The 27,045-nt window shown below is 34.4% G+C and overlaps 1 protein-coding gene across 2 annotated transcripts in view; it reads right to left on the bottom strand.

Moving 5' to 3' along the window:
- LOC138170909 (cadherin-10) overlaps window positions 1-27,045 on the bottom strand; it is a 313,250-nt gene that overhangs the window by 255,106 nt on the left and 31,099 nt on the right. Inside the window, exon 2 of one of the 2 annotated variants that reach the window (XM_069100370.1) lies at window positions 26,498-26,586. The exons of the other annotated variant lie outside the window; for it this stretch is intronic. The gene's annotated coding sequence lies outside the window, so the exon portion shown is untranslated. The remainder of the gene's footprint in view (window positions 1-26,497; window positions 26,587-27,045) is intronic. 2 annotated transcript variants of the gene reach the window in all.

Genomic DNA, 27,045 nt, shown 5'->3' with positions numbered 1-27,045 from the left:
ATTGTTTCTTCCTGGCTGCTTGTAATATTCTCTCCTTAATCTTGGAATTCTGTAAATAATATTCCTAGGTGTTTTCTTTTTGGAATCTTTTTCAGGAGGTGATCGGTAGATTCTTTCAACCTCTATTTTTTCCTCTGGTTCTAAAACATCAAGGCAGTTTTCTTTGAGAACTTCCTGGAAGATAATTTCTAGGTTCTTACTTTGATCATGGCTTTCAGGTAGTCCAATAATTTTTATATTATCTCTCCTGGATCTATTGTCCAGGTCAGTGACTTTTCCCATGAGATATTTCACATTGCCTTCTATTCTTTCATTTGTTTGGATCTGTTTAACAGCACCTTGATTTCTCATAAAGTCATTAGCTTCCATTTGCTCCAATCTAATTCTGAAGCAATGATTTTTCTCATTGAGCTTTCAAGATTCTTTTTCCATCTGGCAAATTTGGCTTCTTAAGGCATTCTTTTCCTCGTTGACTTTTTGAGCCTCTTTTGCCATTTGAGTTAGTCTACTTTTTGAGGTGTGATTTTCCTTAGTCAAGCTGTTGATTCTCATTTCATAATTTTCTTGCATTGTTCTCATTTCTTTTCCCATTTTTTCCTCCACTTCTCTCATCTACTTCTTAAGGTCCTCTATAGCCTATAACCAGCTTGTATTTTCCTTTGAAGCTTTTGGTGCAGGAGTTCTGACTTCACTGTCTTCCTTCTGTTCCATGCTTTGATCCTTTTTGTCCCCAAAATAGGAGTCTAATGTTGCAGTCTTCTGTCTGCTTTGTTTCCTTTGCATGGTCATGTTGCCCGTCAGTCACTTGACCCCTGGGCTTTTTGCCACAGTAGGACTGTGCCATCAGACAGGGGAGCTTTCATCCCCAACACAGGGGTTTTCTCAGCTGCCAGGTGCTGGGGTGCTGCTGGGTGCCCTCTCTGAGGTCTCCACATGCTCTGGCAAGCTGGACACACACCCCAGGACCTCCACACTAGACTGCAATACATATCCAAGCAGGTTAAAGCAAGAGCGATTACCCCTCAGACTGGTGCTTGGTCCCCCTACACTCTGCAGGCCAGGAGCTGAAGCTGCCACGTGGCACTGGCTGGCTGTGCTGGCACTTGGAGGCTTCTTGCCCCGGGGGCCAAAGCCATGCACTCCCACTTACTGGGTCCCAAGTCCAGACTGCACTGATGGCTCACTTTGTCCTTTGCCTCTATGTGTTGATAAATCTGGAAATGGCTACAGATGCTGCTGATCTGGAGTCCCTCTGGCCAGTGGTTGGTCAGGCTTGCTCTGGGACTAAAGCCTAGGTGCATTGCTGGGCTAGGCTTACAGAGAGCTGTGATGGCTGATTCCTGCTGGCCTGCCAGGCTGTCCTCAGTGGGAGGTTAGCTTCTCTGTGTCATTTTGTGGGTTCTGCAGCTCCAAAGTTTGTTCAGAATTCCCTTTTTACATGGATTGGGGAAGGTAGAAGCCGGAACAGGGGGAGGTCCTTCTTCTACTCTGCCATCTTGACTCCGCCCCCATCCATGTTAATTCTTATAGAGTATACTTCAGCCTTTGAGAACAGTTTGGTTAATTGAAATTGGCGCCTTTTTCAACCTTGGGTGTTACTGAATACTCAAACAAATAAGCAAACATAAAGCAATTCACAAACTTTAATTTTTTTAATTTTAATCTTTTTTTGCTTTTTGGAGGGCAATTTGTGTTAAGTGACTTGCCCAAAGTCACACGGCTAGTAAGCGTGTCAAGTGTCTGAGACCAGATTTGAACTCAGGTACTCCTGACTCCAGGGCTGGTGCTCTATTCACTGTGCCACCTAGCTGCCCTGCTTCACAAACTTTAAATTATATGTATATATTTTCCAACTCCACTGTCATCCAACTTATTTCCCATACACCTCTTTCAAACTTCTCCATCTGTCAAGGACATGACTATTATTCTCATCTCCCAGGATCATCACTTTAGTGGTATCATTGACTTCTCATTCTTCCTTACCCTATATTATATCCATTCAGTTACCAAATATTGTCCTTTCTACCTAGAAACCTCTCACATCTGGTCCTTTATCTCTACTCATGCTTCAGTCACCCAAATTTAGCCTCTCATCATCTCTCTCCTGTACTGCTGAAATAGTTTAATTGATCTTCTTGCCTCACTTCTGTTCCTTCTTTTATTCACTCTCTACACAGCTACCAAAGTATTTTATATGGAAAACACTTTGGCCTATGTCACTAACTACTCAGGAAAATTCCAGTTACTCCGTATTTCCTCCTGGATAAAATATAAACTCCTCTATTTGGCATTTAAACTTCTGACTGATTTAAAATGTGCATTTTCTTCTGATTAAAGTAGTTACTTATTGGGGGTAAAGTGATTGATCCAATCAATGATAAACTTACATGTGTTTTACAGTCTATTAAACATTTAAATTTACCCAGAGAAGTATCTAGTGGTTAGAATACTGAATCTGCAATAAAAAAAGAATTGAGTCAAAATTTTGCCTTTAAAACTTCATAGCTATGTAACAACAGACAAGTTGGTAATTCCTTTAAGCCTCTTTATTTAATTGTCAAGATGGGGAAAATCATAGTCATGATAATGATTTTGAATTACTGGAAATTTAACTTCAAGGTATTATATAAATATCTATTTTAGCACTTATCCTTTCATCTAACTCCGTTTATCTTAAAATGAGGTTACTGTGTTTTTAAATGATGTCTTTGGTTTTTATTTCCCATTCCTTTCTAAGTAAAACTCTCTTTCCTCAATTCCCCAGTCCTTTTGCTTTTACAAAGATTGCAATAGAAACATTTCAGCAAAACCAACCAACACATCGTCTACAATGATAGCATATGAAACTTTCCACACCCATAATCTCCCTCCTCTCAAGTAGAGGGAAGGAGGTTTGTTTTATCATCTTTTCTTTTATTCTTTCTTTCTATTTCAAATTATATTTTAGTTTACATCATTCATTTCCACAAGGTTTTGAGTTACAAATTTTCTCCCTATTTTTCCCTACCCACCACCCCAAAACAGTGATCCCACTGAATACCCCCTTCCCCAATCTGCTCTCTTCCATATCTTCCCTCATGCTCCCTCCAACTTTCCAGTAGGGTATGGTGGATCTCTATGCCCCAGTGCCTGTATATCTCATTTCCCAGCTACATGTAAAATAATAATAATAATAATAATATCTTAAACATTTGATTTTAAACCTTTGAATTACAGATTCTGTCCCTACCTCCCTTGTCACCCACCCATACCAGGAACATAAGCAATTCAATATAGGTTGTACATGTGTAGCTATGTAAAACATTTCCATAGTGTATATATTTTGAAAGACTATGTTTCCCTCCATCCTATCCCACCCCACAACTAGTTCTATTCTCTAATTTGATCCTGTACCTTTTCAAAGGTGGGTGCTTCCAACTTCCCTCTCCCCCAGGGTGCCCTCCCTTCCATCATGTCCCCTCCCATCCCCTTGCCCCCCTTACTCTCCTGTAAGGTGAGATACCCTATTTAGTGTGTATGTCATTCCCTTCCTAAGCCCAATTCAATGAGAATAAGATTGACTCATTCCCTTTTACCTTCTTGTTCTTCCCCTCCACTGTAACAGTTTTCCCTTGCCTCTTCTATATGAGATAATTTACCCCATTCTATCTCTCCCCTTCTCCTCTTATTATATACCTCTCTCACCTCTTAATTTTACCTTTTAAGTATCATCTTATTCACCTTTTAAGTATCATCTTCCTATTCAATTGGTTCTGTGCCTTCTGTCTATGTATACCTATACACATATATACACATAATCACATATGTATTCATACACCCATATACCTTCCAATGTAGACATATATATGTATGTATACATGCATATATATATATATATATACACACTATATACACACTTCTATTCCCTTCAACTATTCTCATAATGAAAAAAGTTTCATTAATTAGAATTATCATTTTTCCATGTAGGAATGTACATAGTTCAACTTTGATAAGTTCCTTATGATTTCTTTTCCCTGTTTACCTTCTCATGCTTCTCTTGCTTCTTGTATCTCAATGTCAAACTTTCTATTCAATTCTGGTTTTTCAACAAGAATGCTTGAAAGTCCTCTATTCCATTGAATGACCATATTTCCCCCTGAAACATGATACTCAGTTTTTCTGGGTAGGTGATTCTTGGTATTAATCCCAGCTCCTTTGACCTCCAGAATGTCATATTCCAAGCCCTTCGATCACTCAGTGTAGAAGCTGCCAGATTCTGTGTTATCCTGATTGTGTTTCCACAATATTCAAATTGTTTCTTCCTGGCTGCTTGTAATATCTTCTTCTTGATCTTGAAACTCTGGAAACTGGCTATATTTGTAGGAGTTTTCTTTTTTGGGATCTTTTCCAGGAGGTGATCAGTGGATTCTTTCAACCTCTATTTTGCCCTCTGGTTCTAAAACATCAAGGAAATTTTCCTTGAGAATTACTTGAAGGAAGATTTCTACTTTCTTTTTTTGATCATGGCTTTCAGGTAGTCCAATAATTTTTAAATTATCCCTCCTGGACCAATTTTCCAGGTCAGTGGTTTTTCCAATAAGATATTTCACATTGCCTTTTATTTTTTCATTTGTTTGGATATGTTTAATAGTATCTTGATGTCTCAAAAAGTCACTAGCTTCCATTTGCTCCAATCTAATTCTGAAGGAATGATTCTCTTCAGTGAGCTTTTGAGATTTTTTTTCCATCCAGCAAATTCGGCTTTTTAAGATATTTTGCTCCTCATTGGCTTTTTGAGCCTCTTTTGCCATTAGATTTAGTCTATTTTTTAAGATGTTATTTTCTTCAGTCAGGTTGTTGATTCTCATTTCATACTTTTCTTGCATCATTCTCATTTCTCTTCCCAATTTTTCCTCCACTCTTGGTTTTCAAAATCCTTCTTAAGCTCCTCTATGGCCTGTAAGCAGCTTATTTTTTTGATGGAAGCTTTTGCTGCAGGAGTTCTGACTTCATTGTCTTCCTCCTGTTCCATGCCCCAATCCTTTTTAGCCCCAAAAAAGGAATTCAAAGTTGGACCACTTTCCTTGCCTTGCTTCCCTCGCTTGGTCATGTTGCCACTCAATTACTTGACTTTGGAGCGTTTTGCCTCAGGAGAACTCTGCTACAAGAAGGGGAGCTTTCTCCCAATTGCTGGGGCTTTCTAATCTGCTGGAGCTATTATTTAGCTGCCCTTTTTGAAGCCTCTCCATGCTCTAGCACACTGGTCACACACCCCAGAACCTCCACCCCAGATGGTGATCCATATCCAAGCAAGTTAAAGCAAGAGCGATTACCCCTCAGACTAGACACTTGGTCCCCTTACAATCTGCAGTCCCGGAGCTCTGAATTATCCACATGGCAGTGGCTGGACAGCCACCAAGCCTCAGCAGCTTCTTGCCCCTGTGTCAATGGCAGGACATCACCCCTGAATTCCCAGATTCCAAAGTCCACCCTGCACTGACCTCTCACTTTGTCCTTAGCATCTGTGGGTTGATAATTATGGAAACTGCCATAGCTGCTGATGATCTGAAGTCCCTCCAGCTGGTGCCTAGTTGTGGCCACCCTAATGCTAAAACCTCAAGCTCACCAGGGCTGTTTTTGGATCCCAGAGTGCCATGTTGGCCCTTTCCTTCCAGCCTGTCTGACTTCCTTCAGCGGGAGATTAGCTTCTATGTGTCATTTTGTGGGTTCTGTAGCTCCAAAGTTTGTTTAGCGTCATTTTTTACATGAATTGGAGGAGGTAGGAGTGGGAGCCCCACAGAAGTCCTGTTTATACTCCACCATCTTGACTCTGCCCCCCCCCCCTCCCCTGCCGTCATCTTTTCTTTGAGTCCAGGCTTGGCCACTATAACTGTTGTTTTATCATTTCTATTTACATCTATATTGGTGTTCATTGTTTCCTGTTTCTTCTTACTTCATTAAATATGTCTTAACAGATGTTTAGCCAGTCTTTAGTCAAGGCAAGGTTATGCTGGCAAATATTTAAAAAAATATATCTCTACAAAAAGTATGCAGTACACACTTTTAAATTTAATATGAATTATTAACACTTTCTTTATTCTAGACAGTCAACAAAACAATAAGCCAAGCTCTGATTTGAATAGCCTTTACTGAGGTGTAGGAGCTCAAAGAGAAAATTTAATAATCATCTGTAATTTTAACTGGCTGGAGCATGCCCCAATTCAACATCTGCCTCCTTTGTTTCTAATTCTTTTATATCACACACACACATACACACACACAGAAACAGACATATACTACTGTTATGAATATTTTAGTATTAATAAGATCTTTATTTCTGTCTTCAGCCTCTTCCTGGGATACAACATTTTTATGAAAAAACAAAAACACATAAACACAAATATGAGCAATCTGACTTCTGGTAACTCTACCTCAACATATAACAGGTGTCTTTTTTTTTTTTTAACAGAGGAGTCAATAGTTTCTGTTTTGAAAGCTAGGACTAAAATCAGTGAGAAATCAGTGACATTCAGTGACTTGGTTGTGCAATTACCCAGGAGCAAAGGGTGGACTTTTGCCCTTCCCAAAAGAAATCAGTGAAGGATATAAATTCACAATTCTCCACCTGCTGATCCTCACAATAAAACACTGTATCTCCCATCTCCTGATCTTCGTACTAGCTGTCCCTTATATCTGCATTGCTCCTCTCCTAAATTGTGCATTTTTAATAGTTTCTTTTAAGATTGCATCAAATTTCACCTTTCTGAATGAGGCATTAGCCAATCCTTCTAGAAAGTGTCTTATTGTTCAAAGTAATGTGTATCTTCTCTCTCGAAGTCTATATATAAAACATATGCATGCATATATGTATATATGTATATGATAAAGGCATACATTTGTATATTTATATATTTACATACTTTATACACACGCATACATGTGTATACACATGCATACATGTGTATACACACGCATACATGTGTATACACACATGGACACACACATATATTGTCACTGTTTCACTCTCATTAATATGTGAGCTCCCTGGAGCAAGCATTTTTGCTTTTCCTTTGTATTCTCAGCATAAAAAAATATCTTAGGGCCAGCCAGGTGGTGCAGTGAGTAAGAGCGCCAGCCCCAGAGTTGGGAGACCAGGGATCGGTTCTGGGCTCAGATACTTAACACCCACACGAAAATAACTGGCCGTGTAAACTTGAGCAAGTTCCTTAACCTGACTGCTTTAAAAAAAATTATCTTGAAAATAGTGATCACTTAATAAAGAGTTATTAATTGGTCAATATCCCATTTAAGTTAACATTTTATATTTACACTATTTTTTATACTACATCTAATCATCGGGACCTATTTTTGGTTTATTGACTAAATAGCAACCTTATGGATCAATAAATATATTAATTGCCCCTGATATGCCAAGTCCTCAGTTAGGTGATAATTATAACACTACTATAATGATGACAAAGGCAATGATGATGACAATGGCTTCTGATACTGATTGTAGTATTTTGATGATGATGATGAAAACAAGAACAATAAAATTCCTACTCTCAAAGAACTCATCTAAATACTGCTGGTCATGGTGTTGTTGGAAAGAAATATAACTCAATATGCAAGGGAAAAAATTGGCAAAAATAGTAGAATACAAACAAGAGTAGAAGACAATACTTTCAACTTTTTATTTTGAGTATTATTCAATATTTTATGTCCTAGTAGACATCAAGGTTAAAAGTTCTAAATTATATCTAGAAAAAACAATGACCTGGGGAGATAAGGAAATCCAAAGAATTATCCATGGCTCTGGGCTTAATAGCTGTTGATAAAAAGAAAACCTTCATTAAAAATTATTTCTCTCTGACAATAAGGTAAAAATAGATACATTCAGATGGAAGTTTAACAGAAGTACTTAGAATAATAACAATATGCTATAGACTGTTTTTTTTTTTGAGTCAGATTCTTATTAATATTATCAACTCTAAATCCGTAGAACTCCAAAAATATCTTTATTAACCATGGGTCCAGTTTTCACAAAGGATGTCAAAAAAGAAATTAAAATTTTTTAGACTGTCTTGATAAGAATTTAGTTCCTAACAAATTAGCTTATAATTTTCGAAATGATTTAAATATACAACTAAAGATGCTAAGGACATATTTTACTTTTGTTATTAAAATGTAAAATAGAGTTACATTATGAGTTTGTCCTTGACAATATTCTCTGTCAGATGAGTAAATAGAATTCATATTTATATACATAAAATTTCTAATAGTGGAGACGTTATGATTTATGGCCAATATGCAAAACCCAGAGTTTAGTGAAGAGAAAAAAGGAATTTTCTTCAGTTGTTTATTTTTTTTCATTCTTTTTGTGATTGATGTATTTTAATTGAATGTATTTTAACTGAAATGTAATTTAAGGTGATTTACTTCATTGAGAGAAATTTTATGGTGGTCATAGCCTATTGGTAGATTATCATTATTCTTTTGAATTTTTTTGAGAGATAGAGTTTTTTTTAAATTATTACTTTAACCATAATTGTGAAGCTGGAGTACCTACACAGCATGGAAACCCATTGCACAGAAAAGAAATGCATTACTATTGCTTTTATGTCAAGCTCCAGGTACTGATTTTGTGGCTTCTTTGACATTCTCAGAAAATATAAGAGCACTACCATTTTGAAGAAATGTTAAGCAATGCAATAGTTTTTTTCTTTAATTCTCTTTTTGCAGGAGGCATCTATTTGTTAGAACTGGAACTGAATGATTCAACTGCAAATCAGAGTTAGAGATTATTGGAAGGGAGGCTAAAGCACCAGAGTTACCATGTTGTTGCTGCTTTTGTTTGACTACAGCTGTAGCTGGCAACTGTTCCTTTTAATCAAAGAGCTCTGAAAAACAATGCATTTTCACAGTCTGCTGTTAATATAGCTATGCTATGAGGGTGCATAACTAACTATGTACTTAGATAAAGCTTGTTTCTATAGCAAGATTTTCAGCTTTTATGCTCCCTGGCAAAGAGAGAGACAAAATCATATTTAGCTTCTGTGTATTCACTCTTCTTTCTGTGCTACTGTTTTCAAACTTTTTCTTTACAGAATTCCAAAGGCTGTTTAGTTGGATAAGCATCCTCTTGAATAAAAAGACAATGGCAGCTTTCATTTAACATGTGATTTCACTGGACCTAGGACTATTTCAGTAGACCTTGTTTGAAAACCATTGGCTTCTGGAAAAAAAAGCTGCTTTATTGTAGTCTCAATTACAAGGGCTAGGGAACACAGCAATAAGGTAGAGTCTGATTTACCCCTTGTCCTTTATTCTGGAGATGGTGGGGGAAAGGAAGAGAAAGAGAGGAAAAATCAAAGCAGTGGTATAGTTAAGAGGACAATAGCATATTCAAAAAAGTTCTCTGTGTCCTTGCATGTATTTGTTTGTTGACAGTCAAAGAATCTCTCAGAACATATTCAGAGGGCCATCATTATTGTGAAAATCTATTGGTAGTAATGTCAGCCTGCAAATTATTTCTGTGATGACTTATTGTCACTTCTGAGTAATCTAAGAGAAAATAAATGAAAGGTAGAGTAGCACCTATGATTTCATTGTCATTAGGAAAAGTGAAGGGTAGTATTACTAGATCCTAAAATCACAGATCTGGAGCTGGATAGGTCCTCAGAGGCTGTTTTTTTCAAGACCATTCATTCTAAATAAGAGGGAACTATGACCCAGGAATATTCAGTAACTTGTTCAAGTTTAGCTATTCTGATTCCACACATAATTTTTTGTTTGTTTGTTCTTCTTTTTTTCATTATACCATACTGCTTGCATAGCAAGTAACTGAAAAGGATGTACTATAGGAAGGAAAATGGAGTAAACATTTTTAGCCTAATAACTTGGAAGATATTTGTGAGTCTATTATTTGACTAGGAAATAAATGTAAATATATATTAATTGTTCTCTTTTATAAGATCTTAAAGTTAGTATGAAAATAGCATTAATATTATAGAAATTTTAGTTCTTTTTGTATTTTATAGGTTGTAGATAAATATGCATCATGGATTTAATATTATTGTTGTTCTTGTTGCTAGAATGAAGGTGAAAGATATTTTAATTTAGTTGAGAGATCATCCAGTAATACTCAGAAGAAGAAAAAACTAAGAGTGGAGATCTGTAACTGTCTGAGGAGACATACAAAGGCATCCATTTATCTATGCACATAAACAAGAGAGAGATGTGTTGTCTTTTAATGGCATATACCCAGACTATTACAGAGAGCATTATTCCCCAATCACATATGGGAAACCATGCAAGGTGGAGTTAGGCTAAGTCTGAATGATAATATTATTGCTGTGAACTGCAAGTTTTCCCATCATGTCTAGTACTATTAGTTTCTTCTGCTTTATAAGGAAGGAAAAGGGACGTGGGTTTTAGACAGGGACAGGGTGTCCAACAAGAAATAGTAAATATATATTTGCCTTCATATTTTCAAAGCTAATCATGAGGGTATTACATTGAAATGAGAAAAAGTGAGATAAAGAAAGAAAATTATCCATATACATAACTGACAAACCTTGTACTCCAGATAGTAGTAAGTACAATACAGCAAGGAAAACAGTAGAAAAGAGAACCAGTAATTTATGGGAAGCGATAAACCAAAAGAAAACCAGTACTAAAACTCATAGCTTTCGGTAACTACATGCAAATGAATGTATTTTGAGTGATCATAAAAAGGAGAATTTGATATCCTAATGTAAGAAAGTAAATTTGATCATAAGAGTGTCACTGAAACTTAGTGAGATAGAATTTATGTCAGGAATTTAACTTTGGAAAGGAATTATAAAAATAAAATGGAGTAGATTTTAGTTGGATGAAGTAGCATTGTATATTAAAGATTTGCTATATATACATAGAGAAATGTGTGTACACACATTTACATATATACATATTTACATATTATATATATACATATACACACATACATATATACACATACATCCATACATATACACACATATTAGTAAATCCAAGAATCTGCAGAGAGAAACCTGGTAGGCAGCATTTTAGGTTAAAATTGACACAGGTATAATGAGAAAATATATTGTTCAGGACTGTAGACTTCTGTACAGGAAGAATTAAGGAGAGGATGCAATAAAATATTTCAATCTAGTGATGTAATATTTAATATATCTATAAATTTTTTGGATTTATAAAAAAATTTTAATTTGCTAAATTTGTAACTTACTTTAAAGGTAATTTTATATTTGAAAGTTACAACAAGCCAAAAGAGGATATGCAGTCTTTGTCCTTATTCTTAATACTGGTGGGAGAGAAGATGGTTGCTGAAGTTGATATAAAAGGAAGTTCGGAGAGAAATGTAATAATCTATATAAAAACAGAGGAAAACTGGGTATTGGTTGTCATGTACCTTATGTTTGGAGAGAACTAATTTTAAAATGAAGTGAAAAATGCAGATAGCAGCCAAGGGCCTTATGTTTTGAATGGTCCTAATAGGCCTATGAAACACTCAAAAAGAATTTCTGAAGACCTAGGTAAAAAGGATTATAAAGAGGAGGGAAATGGAGCCTACATGAAGAAAAAAGAATATTTTTAAAGCCTATGATTATACACAAGAAATACAATCACAAAATCAGATTTTTAAAATCTCTGTCTACAAGTTGAAAACAAAGTAACTTAGGATGATACAAATATATGATAGTTCTATTAAAATTGTTTCTGAATTACTAAAATCCAAATTATTAGAGGTTAGCAATGAATTATAATAGTTGTTGTTATTGTTTTGAGAAAGTGAGGACAAAGAAATAGCTAAAAAGGAAAGATAGAAATGCAGCTTCAGAGAAATGGTATACTACTACTAATAAAGATGGGATGGGAAGTTTGAACTATTCAAGTCCTATTTTGCTTTTGTTTTCTTTTTCAGAAAAAGTTATATTTGGATTGAGAAGATAAAGCAAAAAATAGTTACAGGGAGCAAAAATTAGTTTGAGTAAGATGATCAGGGAACAATCATCTAGCTGTCATCAGTGAGTTCGAATCACTAAGTGAAAAAGAATGGCATTCTATAATATGAAAAGAATTGATAGATGTAATACTGAACAGTTAGCACTCATCTTTGGGAAATCCTGAATGATTAAACAATTGTTATAGGGCTAAAGAACAGTCAAGTGTCCCAACTGTCAAAAAAAAGAAAAAAAATATTTTCTCAACAATCTAACAGTGAGCTCTACTCTATTCCTGATAAAATCTATAACGTAATATAGAACACATCGTAAACATAGGTCATCATGTGGAACAAGTAGAAGTGATTACTTATAGCCAGTATTACTTTAACAAGCAAAGGACATACCAGATTATTACCATTTTTCATTTTACAGGTAACTAGACTGGTAGATACCCCAAATTTTGGGAAAACAATTATAAAAGATTCTCATGTCATAAATGTGGTTATAATGAAAATGGTCAAGAAAATAATACTAAGTTAGTAGTAGGATGTAGGAGTAGAAGAATGAGGACAGGAAGTGGAGGAAGAAGAAGAGAAATAGTAGTAATAGTAGCAACTATAATAATAGCATCTTTATATGGTTTAAATGTTGGAAAATTATAGAACATATTATCTTATTTGATCCTCACAACAACCATGAGTAGATGCTGTTATTACCCCAATTTCCTTCTGTTATCTTTTCTTCTCAAACTGCTTATACCCCTACTTCCCTCTCAACAGATGCCCCTGTGTTACATTTCACTGAAAATATTTATTTATCATAACCTACCCCTATTCATTTACACACTTCTAATCACCTTAACTTCATCCTCAATTCTTTCCTGCTTTCCTCTATTCTGGAAGAATTACATGACCTTTAATGACTAAAATTACCTTCTCTCTTTTTAGTCCTAACTCCATCCCCTTTTATCTCCTTCAGTAAGCTTGCCCCTTTAATTGCCTCTTCTCCTAATTTCAACCTTTTCCTATTCACTATTTATATTCTATTGACATTCAAATATGCCCACATAACTCAATCTATGTGCAAAAACAATTAAAGTATCTTCTAATGAAGCTATCATCTCAAGTATCTTTTCCCTTTCATAGGCAAACAAAACTTTTGACATCATTTGCCTCCAAATTCTCACATTGTAATCACTATCAAGCCCTTGATATATAGCTTCATATTCCCTACTTTACTGAAAGGAATCTTTCCAATGACAATGATCTCTTTATTCTTAAATTCAATGAGTTTTTCTCATACCTCATTCTTGTTGAATTCTATAGCATTTGGCCATTGTATAGCATTTCACTCTTCCATTCTTGATATTCTCTTTTCCCTAAATTTTCATGACAGTGCTCTGTTATAGATTTCTTTCGCTATATAGGAGTAAGTCTTCTCCATCTAACTTCCAAAATCATTATTTATGTCCTTCTCCTTATATAAGGGTATGACAAAGTCTTTATCATGTGCCTTCTCCTTTCACTATCAACAATGTCTCAACATGAGAAAGCCTCATATATTCCCGTGCATTCAACTATAATCTCTGCAGATGAATCCAGAATCAACATATCAAAACTTCTTTCCTGAATTCCCATCCTACAACTCCAATTGCATTATATAATAGATATCACACATATATCTAAAAAAAATTAAAAGTGAAAACAATATACATAACTTCCCATTACGCTCAATGATTCTTCCAGTCACCTAATTTCTCCACAAGAGTCATATATGATAGTCATTCAATTTCATTTAGGTTCTCCTTCCATTCCATATATAATCACTCACATTTTCCCCCCTATATTATTGTGGCCTCCCATGGTCATCATGTAGTTCATATCAGATACTGTATGGGAAATGCTTTATAAAGTTTGTAGCCTTGTGTAAACATCAAGATTTTAAAGTTTAGGGACTTCAGTTTACTGATTTCAAAAGGGGAAGATGTTTACATATGACCTACTATATCTCAAATTATTATTCAAAGGACTTTGAAAACACTAGAGCATTATAGAATATTTAATTACTGCTGCTATTCTCACTGCATAATATTTTCAGATCCTCCATTCTTCTCTCTTTCTTTCATATGTCCTTCACTCCTATGCCTCATTGTGTTCTTATTTCTCTGTCCTGAGTACTGCTTTTATGTTCTGCCTCCTTCCCTGGGTCTACTGTTTTTCTTTCTTTCTTTCTATACATGGACTGCTTTAATAGGTTCTTGCCCCCTCCCCCTTCACTGCAGTCAATATTTTTGCCAAAGTAACATGAAAATTATCTGGAGATTGAATTCTCAGACTTCTGCTTAGAATAACCCAAACATAATATATAGCTCTAAAAGGGAAAGTAATCTGAATGTTTGAGTAAAAAACAACCAAAAAATTATCAAGAGTGGTTGAAGGAATAAAAATTGAAAGCTAGTGAACAGGAGAAGGAAAAGTAGAACTTGAATCACCATTCTTCTATTCAGGATTCTTTTCAGGGCTTCCTCCATAGGATGTTTATATAACAGTATAGTTGCATGTTTGGATGTAAGAGATGTTATATAAATGCATAAAAGGTGGAATTTTCCTCATATAACTCATATATTGTCTTTTGTCATTTTTAGATCTTACTTATCCTATTACTAAACTTGACTAAATCTTGGATTAATCTTCCTCTTCTGGACTATGATAGAAGTCGAATAAGTATTTCTGAGAGTAGAAAAGAGGCTTCTTTGAAATATTTAAGTATGAGATACACAGGGAAGAGGGAAATAAAATATTAATATGTTATAGCTAGAAGTCAAGAGGTAATCTGGTAAAGCTTCTTGTTTTCAGACAGGACAAAAAATCTAAACTACCTACAAAAGCTAATCATTTGTCCTATTCTAATAAGATGTTTGAAATTTAGCTACCCTTTCAACCTTAAGTCTGAATTGTTTCCTATTGTAATTTAGCACATCTCCTCTTCTTTAATCCTCTGTGGAGATGAACAATCAATCAGTGTCCTACTTGTAATAACCTTTCAGATGTTTGAAGACAGTTATTAAGTCACCTCTTCACATACTTCTTTCCACAATAAAAAATCTCAAGTTAAACTCTCCTCATAGGACCAATTTGCCATCACTCTCTCTCCTTTTATTTTCCCTTACTGAATACTTTCTAGTTTCCTATAGCTGTGTTAAAATGCTGACAGTACCTTATTCTACCCAAGAAAAAGAAAACTGGACACAATTCACATGATGACACTTTGTGAACAGTCCTTAAATTTCAAAATATACTTTCTTAATTTAGGAAAACTATAAATGAATCTGCAAAATGTAATAGTATAAAGGTGAAATAGATGAACAGATATTAAGTTGGTACAAATATATTTAGGAAAACAGAATTTCCTTTAAACTCTGAAAACCATTTGCCAATGCACATGGTAGCAAGAGAAAGAAATAAATACAAATTTCTCAATGCCCTATGGATAATATGTTGCTTACATAATATAGTCAGATTCTAAGTGAATTGGATGACCAGATCCAAAGAACATAATATATCTCATGGTATATCAATAAGGTCCATTCTTGTATATGTTCCATTATTTTTTTAAATTTTCTTCCTTTTTTATTTTTTGTTCTTTATATAAGGTAGAGGAGAAGGAGGGTTGAAGGGGAAATATGTAGGAAATGTAAAACAAAATAAGTATCAGCAAAGTTTTATTGTTCCAAAAATACAAACCATTTGTTTTCATAGGTAAAGTAACAAAGTAAATTAAATATTATAGAGAATATATGTACATTTGAATAACAGAATAAAACAATGAAAGTATAGTTTGCATAAAAGGCACAATGTTTTATTTTTTTCTAAATACCATCTGCTTCAAAACAAACCAAGGAAATATGGGCAAGAAATGGTGGGAAATACCCCAAATTATAGGAAATTGGTAAATATACAATTACTATTTTGAATGTGATGAGATGGTGCCATTTTTAAAATTATGAATTTTTTCTTTTGTCACTGCATAATTGCATTGTTTCACAATACACTATATTTTGAGGATTAATTACATAATCCCCTATAGAAACTAAGAACCATTTCATGAATGCAGTAATAAAAAATATCAACCATTCTTGATAATAACTTTTTTGATAATTTGTTGCTCAGACACTCAGCTTATTTTCTCTTTTAGAACTACATATTCTTTATGGGTTAATCTAAACATAAATCTGACAATTCAATCTCCAGATAATTTTCATGTTACTTTGACAGAAAATTACTCTACAGAAAGTAGAGAGGAGGAGGGAACCTATTAAAGTAGTCCATGTACAGAAAGAAGCAAAGAAAAAAAGAGAAAACCAGGGGAAGGAGGCAGAACATAAAAGCAGTAATCAAGGCAAGGAAATCAGAACATAGTGAGGCAGAAAAAGGAAGGACATATGAAAGAAAGAGAAAAGAACTGAGCGCCTGAAAATATTATGCACAAATGTTTTCAATGTCCTTTTAATAATAACATAAGATACAGTAGGTCATATGTGAGCATTTTCCTCACTTTAAAAAAAATTTGGTCTTTATTAATTTGTTTACTTTTAGTTTACAAGATTCAATTCTACAATTCCTTGAGTTTCAAATTTTCTCCCCCTGCCTCCCTTACCCCCTGCAAGGCAGAATACAGTCAAGTACAGGATCTCAAAATACTTTCACATTACACATTAGTCAGATGATAAAGAAGGATTGTATCAGATGGAATGAACAATGGGAAAGAGGAGACAAAAACAAACAAGAAAAAGACAGAGAACTGGTAGTTTACTTCAATCTGCATTCAAACTATGTCTTTTCTAGTTCTTTCTCTGAATGTAGACATCTCTCTCCATCATGAGTCTTTTAGAGTTGACTTATAACTCTGCATTGCTGAAAAGAGTCGAGTCTGTCAAAACTGGTCATCACAAGACATTGTGTCTGTAATTGTGTACCAATTTCTCCTGGTTCTGCTCTTCTCACTCACTATCAGTTTGTATAAGCCTGTCCAGGTAACTATGAAGTCCATCTGCTCCTCGTTTCTTATAGCACAATTGCATTCCATTACATTCATATACCACAACTTATTTAGTTAGCCATTCCCCAAGTGATGGGCATGCCCTTAACTTCCAATTCTTTGCCACAACAAGAAGAGCTGCTATAAATATTTTTGTACATATGGGTCTTCCTCCCATTTCTATGATCTCTTTAGGATACAACCCTAGAAGTGGTATTGCTGGGTCAAAGGGTATGAAATTACTTATAGCCCTTTGGGCATAGTTCCAGATTGCTCTCCAGAATGGTTGAATCAGTTCACAACTCCACCAGCAATGCATTAGTGTTCCAATTTGCCCACATCCTCTCCAGCATTTGTCATTTTCCTGTTTTGTCATCTTATCCAATCTGACTGGTGAGATGTGGTACCTCAGAGTTGTTCTGATTTGCATTTCTCTAATCAATATTGATTTAGAGCATTTTTTCATATGCTTATAGATATCTTTAATTTCTTCCTCTGACAACTGACTGTTCATATCCTTTGACCATTGGGGAATGACTTGCATTATTATATATTTGACTCATGTTCTCTGTTTATTTTAGAAATGAGGCCTTTATCAGAGACATTTTCCTCACTTATAAAATCAGTAAACTGAGGCCCCTACACTTCAAGAACCCTGATACTTATACAATACTACAAAGTTTATGAAACATTCCCATACATTATTTAATATGAGCTCTACAATGACCATGAGAGGTCAAAATAATATAGAAAACACACAACGAAACCCTTCCTCAACTAAATATCTACTTTGTTTCATCAACACATGGAGATGATCCTTCTTTTGTAAAATGAGCAGTTGGACAAGCTGATCTCTTTTGATTTTTTTATTCCTTTGTTAAAACTATGATGCTTTGATCCCTATGTTTTCTAAGAATATGTCAGTAGACATATTACTAGACACATCTTACTAAATTTGCAAGATTTCCAGTAATAGAACCAACAAAGAACTGAATGTCTGTCTTCTGCAGACCAATAAAAGTTTAAGAGTTTTATTACCAGAAGGAAGGCCAGGAAAGCCTTTAGCTAGAGACTCCTTTTTAGTGTATTCTGCCACTGAAGACATTAAGATGGAAGCTTTTACTAAGTGACTTCATTCTTCTTTTAATAATATTAAGAATTCAGTTAGCATGGTATATTAGACAGAGTCTTAGATGACAGGGCCACTACATGATTAATGTTAAGATTAGAACAATTCACTAAGAATTAGAGGAGTCCTAAACATCATCATTAATACTAACTCTCTTTTATGTAGTACTTTAAAGTTCAAAAACCCTTTCAACATAACAGTGCTGTGATGGATTACAAATAGTATTATCACCTTTTTACAAAGGAGGAAATTAAGGTTTTAAGTGGCTAAGTGACCCAGTTAAGCAATAGCCTGTAGAAGGATTCAAACCCGGCCCTCCTGACTTCATGTATAGCACTGTATCTAATATCATGTACACTAGATTGAAGTCTCCAGTCATTAGGTTTCTCTGGCCATCCTTCAAGTTTGAATTCAAATCCTGCCTTCTGAAAGAGTTCTTTTCCTTCACATCCTCCACCCACCTACATGTCTTGTGCCTTCTTCCTGAGATTAACTTCTTTTTGCACTGTATATATCTTACATGCAAATCTGCATATCTGTTTATCGTCTGTATTTAAAATGGAAATTCTTGAAGACAGGGAACAAGGAAATTTTTACATTTGTTTGTATTGCCAGAGATTATCACAGTGCCTAGAACATGATAAGCATTTAATAAATGCTCATCATACTGAATGGTCTTAATTAGTCCTTAATCTTTCTCGGAAGCAAACATTTCTGGCTACTGGTTTACATCAGAGAAAACATGTTTGATGAAAACATTTCTCTGTTTCCTCTTCAACTCATTCTTCCTCTTTTCCAACCACTTTGATGATCCCACAAGAGATACGTACTGGAACAACTTCTTTCCTGAGGCTTCACTCTCTCAGAAAAATCCCCAACCATAGGACACATTATTGCCTTCTCTTCTGTCCTATTGTCCATAAACTCCTCCACAACCAGCCCACAGTTCTCAAATCAAGAATCTTCATATTAATTCTGACACTTTCCCTGAATGAGATATGTCAAGCTATGGCCTCCTTCACTATACTTGTAACTTTTGTGAACAAAGTTCCCTCTATAGCATAAGTCACCTGTGAACATTGTTTCTAGCTTTAGAATGTGTTTTGGAGGCAGAGCCAAGATGGAGGAGTAGAAGCAAGAAATTCTGTGACTTTCCCCCAAAACCATGTCAGATACCTATAAAATATGACTCTAAACAAATTTTAGAGCTACAGAAGCCACAAAGTGACAGAGAGAAACAAATCTCCAGCTGAATGCAGCCAGGAAGCCAACATGAAGGATTCATTGCAGCACTCTGGGAGCCAAGCACTGTCCCACATGAGCCCTGAGGTTTTAGCCCCAGGGAGGCAGCAGTGGCCAGAAAAGACTTCAGGAGAGTAAATCACCAGAAGGTGTGGCCGTTTCCAGACTTTTCAACCCATAAACTCCAAAAAGAAAATAAAAGGTCAGTTAGAACTCTGTTGGAAAGGAAGGGTGCAGTCCAGAGGTGGTGACAGAGGCACAGTGGCTACAGCGGCTGCCACATGGCTGCCTGAGGAGCCCTTGGCCTACAGATCGTCGGGGACCAAGTGATCTTTCAGACAGTAATCACTCTTGCTTTGACCTGCTTGGATCTGGATTGCTTTCTTGAGTGGTGGTCTTGGGGTGAGAAATGCCAGTTAACCAGTGTGGTATCTGTAGAAATGGCACACCCTCCTCAGACCTCTGACACCATTTGCAAAAACTGCAGCAATTCGGGACACAGCTCTCCTCTCTGGAAGCTGAATTCTACCATGGCAAAGAACTCAAAAGTGAAGTAATTGACTGACAATGTGAATAAGCAGAGGAAAGATAAACAGACTACAGAATCCTTTTGGGGTGACAAAAAGGATCAAAGCATGGAACGGAAGAAGATAAAGAAGTAAGAACTCCTACATCAAAAGCTTTCAAGAAAAATATGAATTAGTTACAGGCCATGGAGGAGCTCAAGAAGGATTTTGAAAATCAAGTAAGAGAAATGGAGGAAAAACTTGGAAGAGAAATGATAATGATGCAAGAAAATCAAGAAAAGAAAGTCAATAACCTGACTGAGGAAAATAACACCCTAAGAAAGCTCAAATGGCATAAGAGGCCTAAAAAGCCAAAGAGAAGAATGCCTCAAAAAGCTGTATTTGACAGATGGAAGAGGAATTTCAAAAGCTCACTGAAGAAATCATTCCTTCAAAATTAGATTGGAGCAAATGGAAGCTAATGACTATGAGAAATCATGATACTATAAAACAGATCCAAACAAATGAAAAAAATAGAAGGTAATGTAAAATATCTCATTGGAAAAACTACTGACCTGGAAAATAGATCCAGGAGAGAGAATTTAAAAATTATTAGTATACCTGAAAGCCATGATAAAAAAAAAAACAAAGAACCTAGAAATCATCCTTCAAGAATTTCTCAAGGAAACTTGCCCTGATATTTTACAACCAGAGGACAAAATAGGTGTTGAAAGAATTCACCGATCACCTCTTGAAAAAGATTCCAAGAAGAAAAGTGCTAGGAATATTATTATCCAATTCCAGAGTTTCCAAGTCAAGGAGAAAATATTACAAGAAGCCATGAAGAAACAATTTGAGTACTGTGGAAACAAAATGAGGATAACATGAGATCTAGCAGCTTCTATATTAAGGGATCAAAGGGTCTGGAATAAGATATTCTGGAGGTCAAAGGAGCTAGGATTAAAAGCAAGAATCACCTACCCAGCATAACTGAGTATAATGTTTCAGGGGAAAATATGGTCACTCAATGAAATAGAGGATTTTGAAGCATTCATAATGAGAAAAAAACAGAATTGAATATAAGATTTGACTTTCACATACAAGAAGGAAAAGAAGCATGAGAAGGTAAAAAAATCACAAGGAACTTATTAAAATTGAACTATTTACATTCCTACATGGTAAAATGATTATTGTAACTTTTAAGACTTTTATTAGTCTCATATATGTGTGTGTGTGTGTGTGTGTGTGTGTAATGTAATGCCAAGAAAAGGCAATTTCCCAAGGTTTAAAATCCCAGCATAGGTGCTCTCCATTTTATTCAGTGACAAATTAAGAACAGAGAAGATCAAAACATGACATCATTCAAAATACAGCATTTACTAAATGTGATTAAATAATCTCCAAGTACTACCCCACCCCAGGACCTTCCATTCATTCAATCAATTACAAAGTCCCTGTTCTAAATACTACTCCACCCCTAGGCTGTACCATCATTTAGTCCACCACAAAGCCCCTCTTCTCAAATGGAGATTAGTTATATTCCATTACTATCACAATATGTATACATACATGTATATATGTATACCTACATGTATATACACATACATGTGTGTTTACATAAGAGGATGTATGTTCATATAAATTCATATGTGTGTATATGTGTACATGTATACATGAACAGCATGCACAGAATGAGTTGAATTGGAGGTGATGATATCTAAAAATAAAATTATGAGGTGAGAGGAATATAATGAGAAGAGATAGGGAGAGATATGATAGGGTAAATTACTTCATATAAAAGAGGCAAGAGAAAATTGTTATAATGGAGGGGAAGAACAGGAAAGCAAAAGGGAGTGGTTCAACCTTACTCTCATTGAATTTGGCTTAAGAAGGGAATAACATACACACCAAATTGGGTATCTTACCCTATTGGAAAGTAGCGGGGAAGGGGACGATAGGATGATAGAAGGGAGAGAAGACTGGGAGAGGTAGTTAGAAGCACACACTTTTGAAAAGGGACAGGATCAAAATAGAAAATAAAATAAATGGGGTATGGAATAGGATGAGGGGAAATATAATCATTCTTTCACAATATCTACTATGGAAATGTTTTGCATAAATAAGCATATATAACCTATATTGAATTGCTTCTCCTCCCAGTAGGGGTGGGTGACAAGGGAAGAAGGGAAAGAATCTATAAATCAAAGTTTTAAAATCTAATGTTAAATATATGTATATATATATATATGTATATATTTATATTTACATACAACTGGGAAATAAGATACACAAACCCTGGGGTATAGGAATCCATCTTTCCCCACTAGAAAGTCTGAGGGGGCATATGTATATATATATATATATATATATATATATATATATATATATATGAGAGGATATAAGAGAGAGCAGATTGGGGGAAGGGGTATTCAGTAGGATTGCTCTTTTGGCATGGGGGTAGGGGAAAGATGGGGAGAAAAAAATTGTAACTCAAAATCTTGTGGAAATGAATGTTGAAAACTAAAAATAAACAAATTTGACAAAAAAAGTAAGTTTTTTAAGGCTAGGGATTAGGTTTGCTTTTTTGTTTGTATCTATAGTTTGGTCCATAGTAAGTGCTTATTAAATGCTCATTCATTTATATCTCACCACAAATAGAATAAAATCATGTAACTCTGATATGATATCTCATATCTACCATTGGTCTATTAAAATGATAGTTTCCCCCCATAACCAGTGGCTTATTTAGAAAATAGCTGTTAAGTAATTTTAATTATCCATCCAATCAGATTAATAATTATTAGATGATTAATTTGCTTTAAACAATCATCTAACCATCTTCAAGAAGAAACTATTGGAAATGACTTCTTCCTTTGAAAGGGCATTTATTGTTAAAGGTGCTAGAGCTATTTAGTCTTAGACAAAATATCCATTTAAATAAACTGGAATGGTCATCCAAGGAAATAATTCAGTGGTTTCTTCAAATATAATAAAAAATGGACATCTTTTATTTTTTTGCCATATTACTTGTTCACATTGTTTTTATGAGTTATACTACATTTCATTTAGTGGATACAATTTGAATAAATATTTTTACCATTTTAAGTTATAAAGAAACTGCTTCTCTAATCCAAAGACTTACATGAGTTTCAATAAAATTTGCAAGTTTTCAAAGAATGGAGATAATGTGTTTTCCCTCCACAGGAGCAGAGCAACTATAAGCATGTCTATGCTACCCCATATTTCAACATTTAGACTTGTAAATTATTCTAGCCATCTCCCCAGGAGTACATTTTAGTTGCTGTGTACTTGCCTGCCCTAATATTTCAATATATTTCCCATAGGTGCAAAAAACATATGGTAGAGAAAAAGGAATAACACCGAGTTTCTAATCATGTCTCTACTAATGACTCCACATACACAATTTTGGACAGTTCACTTAACCTTTTGTATATTGATCTGAATTTTTTCTTGTGTAAAATCAGGGGGCTGAAAAAGATGATTCTTCTTCTCCCTTTGGTTCTAACTCATATATATATATATATATATATATATATATATATATATATATATATATATATATATATATATATATATATATATATACACATATTTTTTTTTATGAGAGCTTGTGGGAAAAAAAGGCCAGTGTCCTGTTTGGAATATTAAACCAGTACTGATAAAGGGATCTATTTTTTTCTAATATATAGCATCTCTCTTTTGCATTCGAAGTCCTTTACAATCTAGTTCCTACTTAATTTTCCTGTTTATTATGTATCACTCATTATCATGCACTTTAGCAAAGAGCCAAATTGTACTTATTTCAGTTACTCACCTAATAGTTTACCACCTTTCTACTTGTATTCTTTACATAGGTTGTCCTTTTTACTTGGAACTTAGTTCTTTCTAATCTTTGCCTCAAAAAATCCCTAATTTCCTTCTAATATCAACTGAAATCCTCTACTCTGACCCTCTTAGCTGCTAGCATCTTTGCTTTCTCCCAAGTCATAATGATAGGTATAAAGATTAGTGTAATATGAAATTAAATTTTTAGCAAAGTTTTCGAAGAAGATTTTCATGTTCCCAATAATTTCTTTCAAATGTACTTGATGTGATTTTAGGTAATTCCAAAGAAATTACTTGTTCCAACTGTTCAGTATAGCAATTAGGATTGTAAAATGTTCGACCTAGATAGAATGTGTAGCATGTATATTATTTTATATTAATTAAGCAAATTAATTGGTTGTCAAATATCTATTGGAGATCATAAAAAGTATGTGGAATAAGCTTCAGAGTATTATGTGACTAGAGAAAATTGCCTTTTCATTAACAATGAAACCACAACATGTCTCAATGAACTTCATAAATTACAATTTAATTTCAGCATAAATTAATCCATAAATAAGGAATGGAAGTCAAATGAGGGGAAAGAGAAGTAGCAGACCAAGTACCCTGCTCCCAGTTCACTAACCACTTGCTTAAAGTGCTGGTTTCAGTATAAGATCACATAAAACAAAATAAACTTCTTAAACTTAGTGATCTTTCACAATGGCAAAACAATTTTTTCTAGGTGGCAGAATTTCAAAGAGGTGGTACGTGAACATTCTGTTTTGTAAAATTCAACTCATACTATATGGAAGGCCAAATAATGAAGATCATGTCAGATGTAAACATGGAGAGTATGCCCATTTGCTATGAAATTCAAAAGTGGAATCTAAATGATTTAAGTGGAATTCTATTGATGCCAAATCAAATCACTTCAATGCAATAAACAGACAATGAACCACCTTAAAAATACTGTATCAGAACTCCTATAGAATGTTTTCAATTGTAAATTACTACTAAGTCAATGAGTCACATTGTACTTATTCAGAAACAAAAAGTGGCAAAGACTGAAAAATAGCAATTATTGATCTCCTTATAATTTGATCAAAGTTTCAAAGTTAAATCAGGGGTACTTGAACTGAGATCATTGAAGGATTTTAAACAAAGGTCACATATAGAGGCCATCCTTGTTCTGATATAGTTAGAATAGATAATTCCTGAGCTTTATTTTAATTGTGATATTTTGTTATTCTATGATGAATAGAATTTCTGCTGTCAATATGCAAAAGGAGTCATTGGTGAAACATAGGTTTTGAGTTGGTTTGTAGTACTTAAATGATTTTTTATTTTTGCTTTTTTTTGGAGGGGGGAAGGCAGGGCAATTGGGGTTAAGTGACTTGGCCAAGGTCACATGGCTAGTAAGTGTCAAGTGTCTGAGGCCACATTCGAACTCATACCATTCTGATTCCAGGGCCAGTATTCTATTCACTGCGCCCCCCAGCCACCCCTAACTGATACTTCTTTATCCTGATTTCCTCATGGTCAGCCCCCCTCACCTATAAAAATAAATGACTGGAATTATGATACATTTTAAGCATTTAAATTCCTTATAATTTGGTACCAATCCACCTTTCAAAACTTATGTGCTTTTTTTTCCTTTTCCTATTCTCTGTAGTGCAGCCAGATTTCTTTCTTGCTCTTTCTCATGCCTGACATTTCATTACCCATCCCCAAATCTTTGCACCTTTTTTTTGTTGTACCTGCTGTCTAAGCCTGGAATACATACTTTCGTTGGTCTCTCAGAATTCCCTTTCCTTCAAGACTTAGTTTCAACTCGACTTACTGCATGAAACCTTTCTTGATCCCTCCCTACTCCATTCAATAATAGTGACTTCTCTCCCAAAGATGTATTTCACTTATTTTGAATGTGTGCATACAGTAATTATGCATATATGGATATATTCTTTGTATACCTATTTATATACAGGTTTCCCCAGACAGAATGTAAGCTTCTTGATAGTTTGATTTTTATATTTATTCCCAGTACTTGATGAAGTATTTGCCTGGTCCATAGTAGGTGTACTATAAATGCTCATTCATTTATTGTTCTTAGGAAAGAAAACAGAATATTTTCAGTTTGCCCTTATAGGGGGTAGAACATTTTCCAAACATCCTTTTTACTGCTATTATCAGTTGTTGTCTTGACAACTCCTGTGTCTTTTAATCATGCTTTCTATATTATTAGTGTTTTTATTTACCTTTTCCTCATTTTAGATAATATGCTAATTTAGTATTCTTTTTGAAAGTTATATTGGAATAGCACCTAAAACTTTACCTAGCATAGTCTTTTTCTTATAATATTCACTCCAGTACTTGATAATTGGAATAGATCAACTTAATTGTACAGAGATAATTATTCTTCCACCCTCCCTTTATTAAGAGGTTAAGAGATTCAAGTTATCTTTTAGAACTCTGAAATAACCGTCACATTCATGGATGCTTCCATATTTATTTATGTTATTTAATATAACACTTTTGAGAGTGTGTCTATTCTCACATTATCAATTACTTTACTGAGCAGAGGAGACACTATATTATCAGTATTAAGAAATCTTATATAATGTGGGATTTGAGGAAAAGAAACATTTTTCTAGGCTTATTTTCCCTATTTTTACTTGGTAATGACATTTAGAAAGGAAATTGCTTTTAATCATTTTTATGAAAGATATTGATTTTGAAAGATTATAACAACATACATATATAATCATAAATATCCAGAAAAATAGTTAAATGATGCATTTACAAAATATTACCTTCAAACATCTTGCTTCTTTCCTTCCAGTAATTTGTATAAAATGTTGAATTTAATATAAAACAAATCCATTAAACTCTCTGGTAGTTCCTAGAATTTAAATATAAATGAGTAAGCATAGTATTTTTCTATCTGTTTTTTGTATTAAAATATGTACATACTTTATCCTCCTTAATCTTAAATCCTTTTGTTTGTGCTGTAAAATAACAGCTTTCCCAATGGCATATCAAAAACTGTTAAATGTGTTTTCCCCTTTTCTTCCTACTAATAACGTTTTGTATAATACAAATAAAAATACAGTCTAATAGTTAAATTTATTATTTCAATATTTCTATATGCATATACATTACAGAATACAATAAAACAAAAAGCTTTACGGATATATGCAAGCATGTATGTGTGTTCATGTAAAGCAGTGTATATATTTTTTCCTTAAGAGTCAAAGCAATAAAAATTCTAACAGAAACTGTCAAAGATATTTTTCAATTCAGATTTTACTTTAGCTTTTAACTCAACATGTTGATTAAGCTCCTCCTTTGTTCAAGATCT

Source organism: Petaurus breviceps, unplaced genomic scaffold, assembly GCF_028583685.1.
Source record: "Petaurus breviceps papuanus isolate PSGF00001 unplaced genomic scaffold, PetGlider_PUasm1.0 40, whole genome shotgun sequence".
NCBI lineage: Eukaryota > Metazoa > Chordata > Mammalia > Diprotodontia > Petauridae > Petaurus > Petaurus breviceps.
Note: the sequence above shows the minus strand (reverse complement) of the source record. Positions and strands in the feature narration are given on the sequence as shown.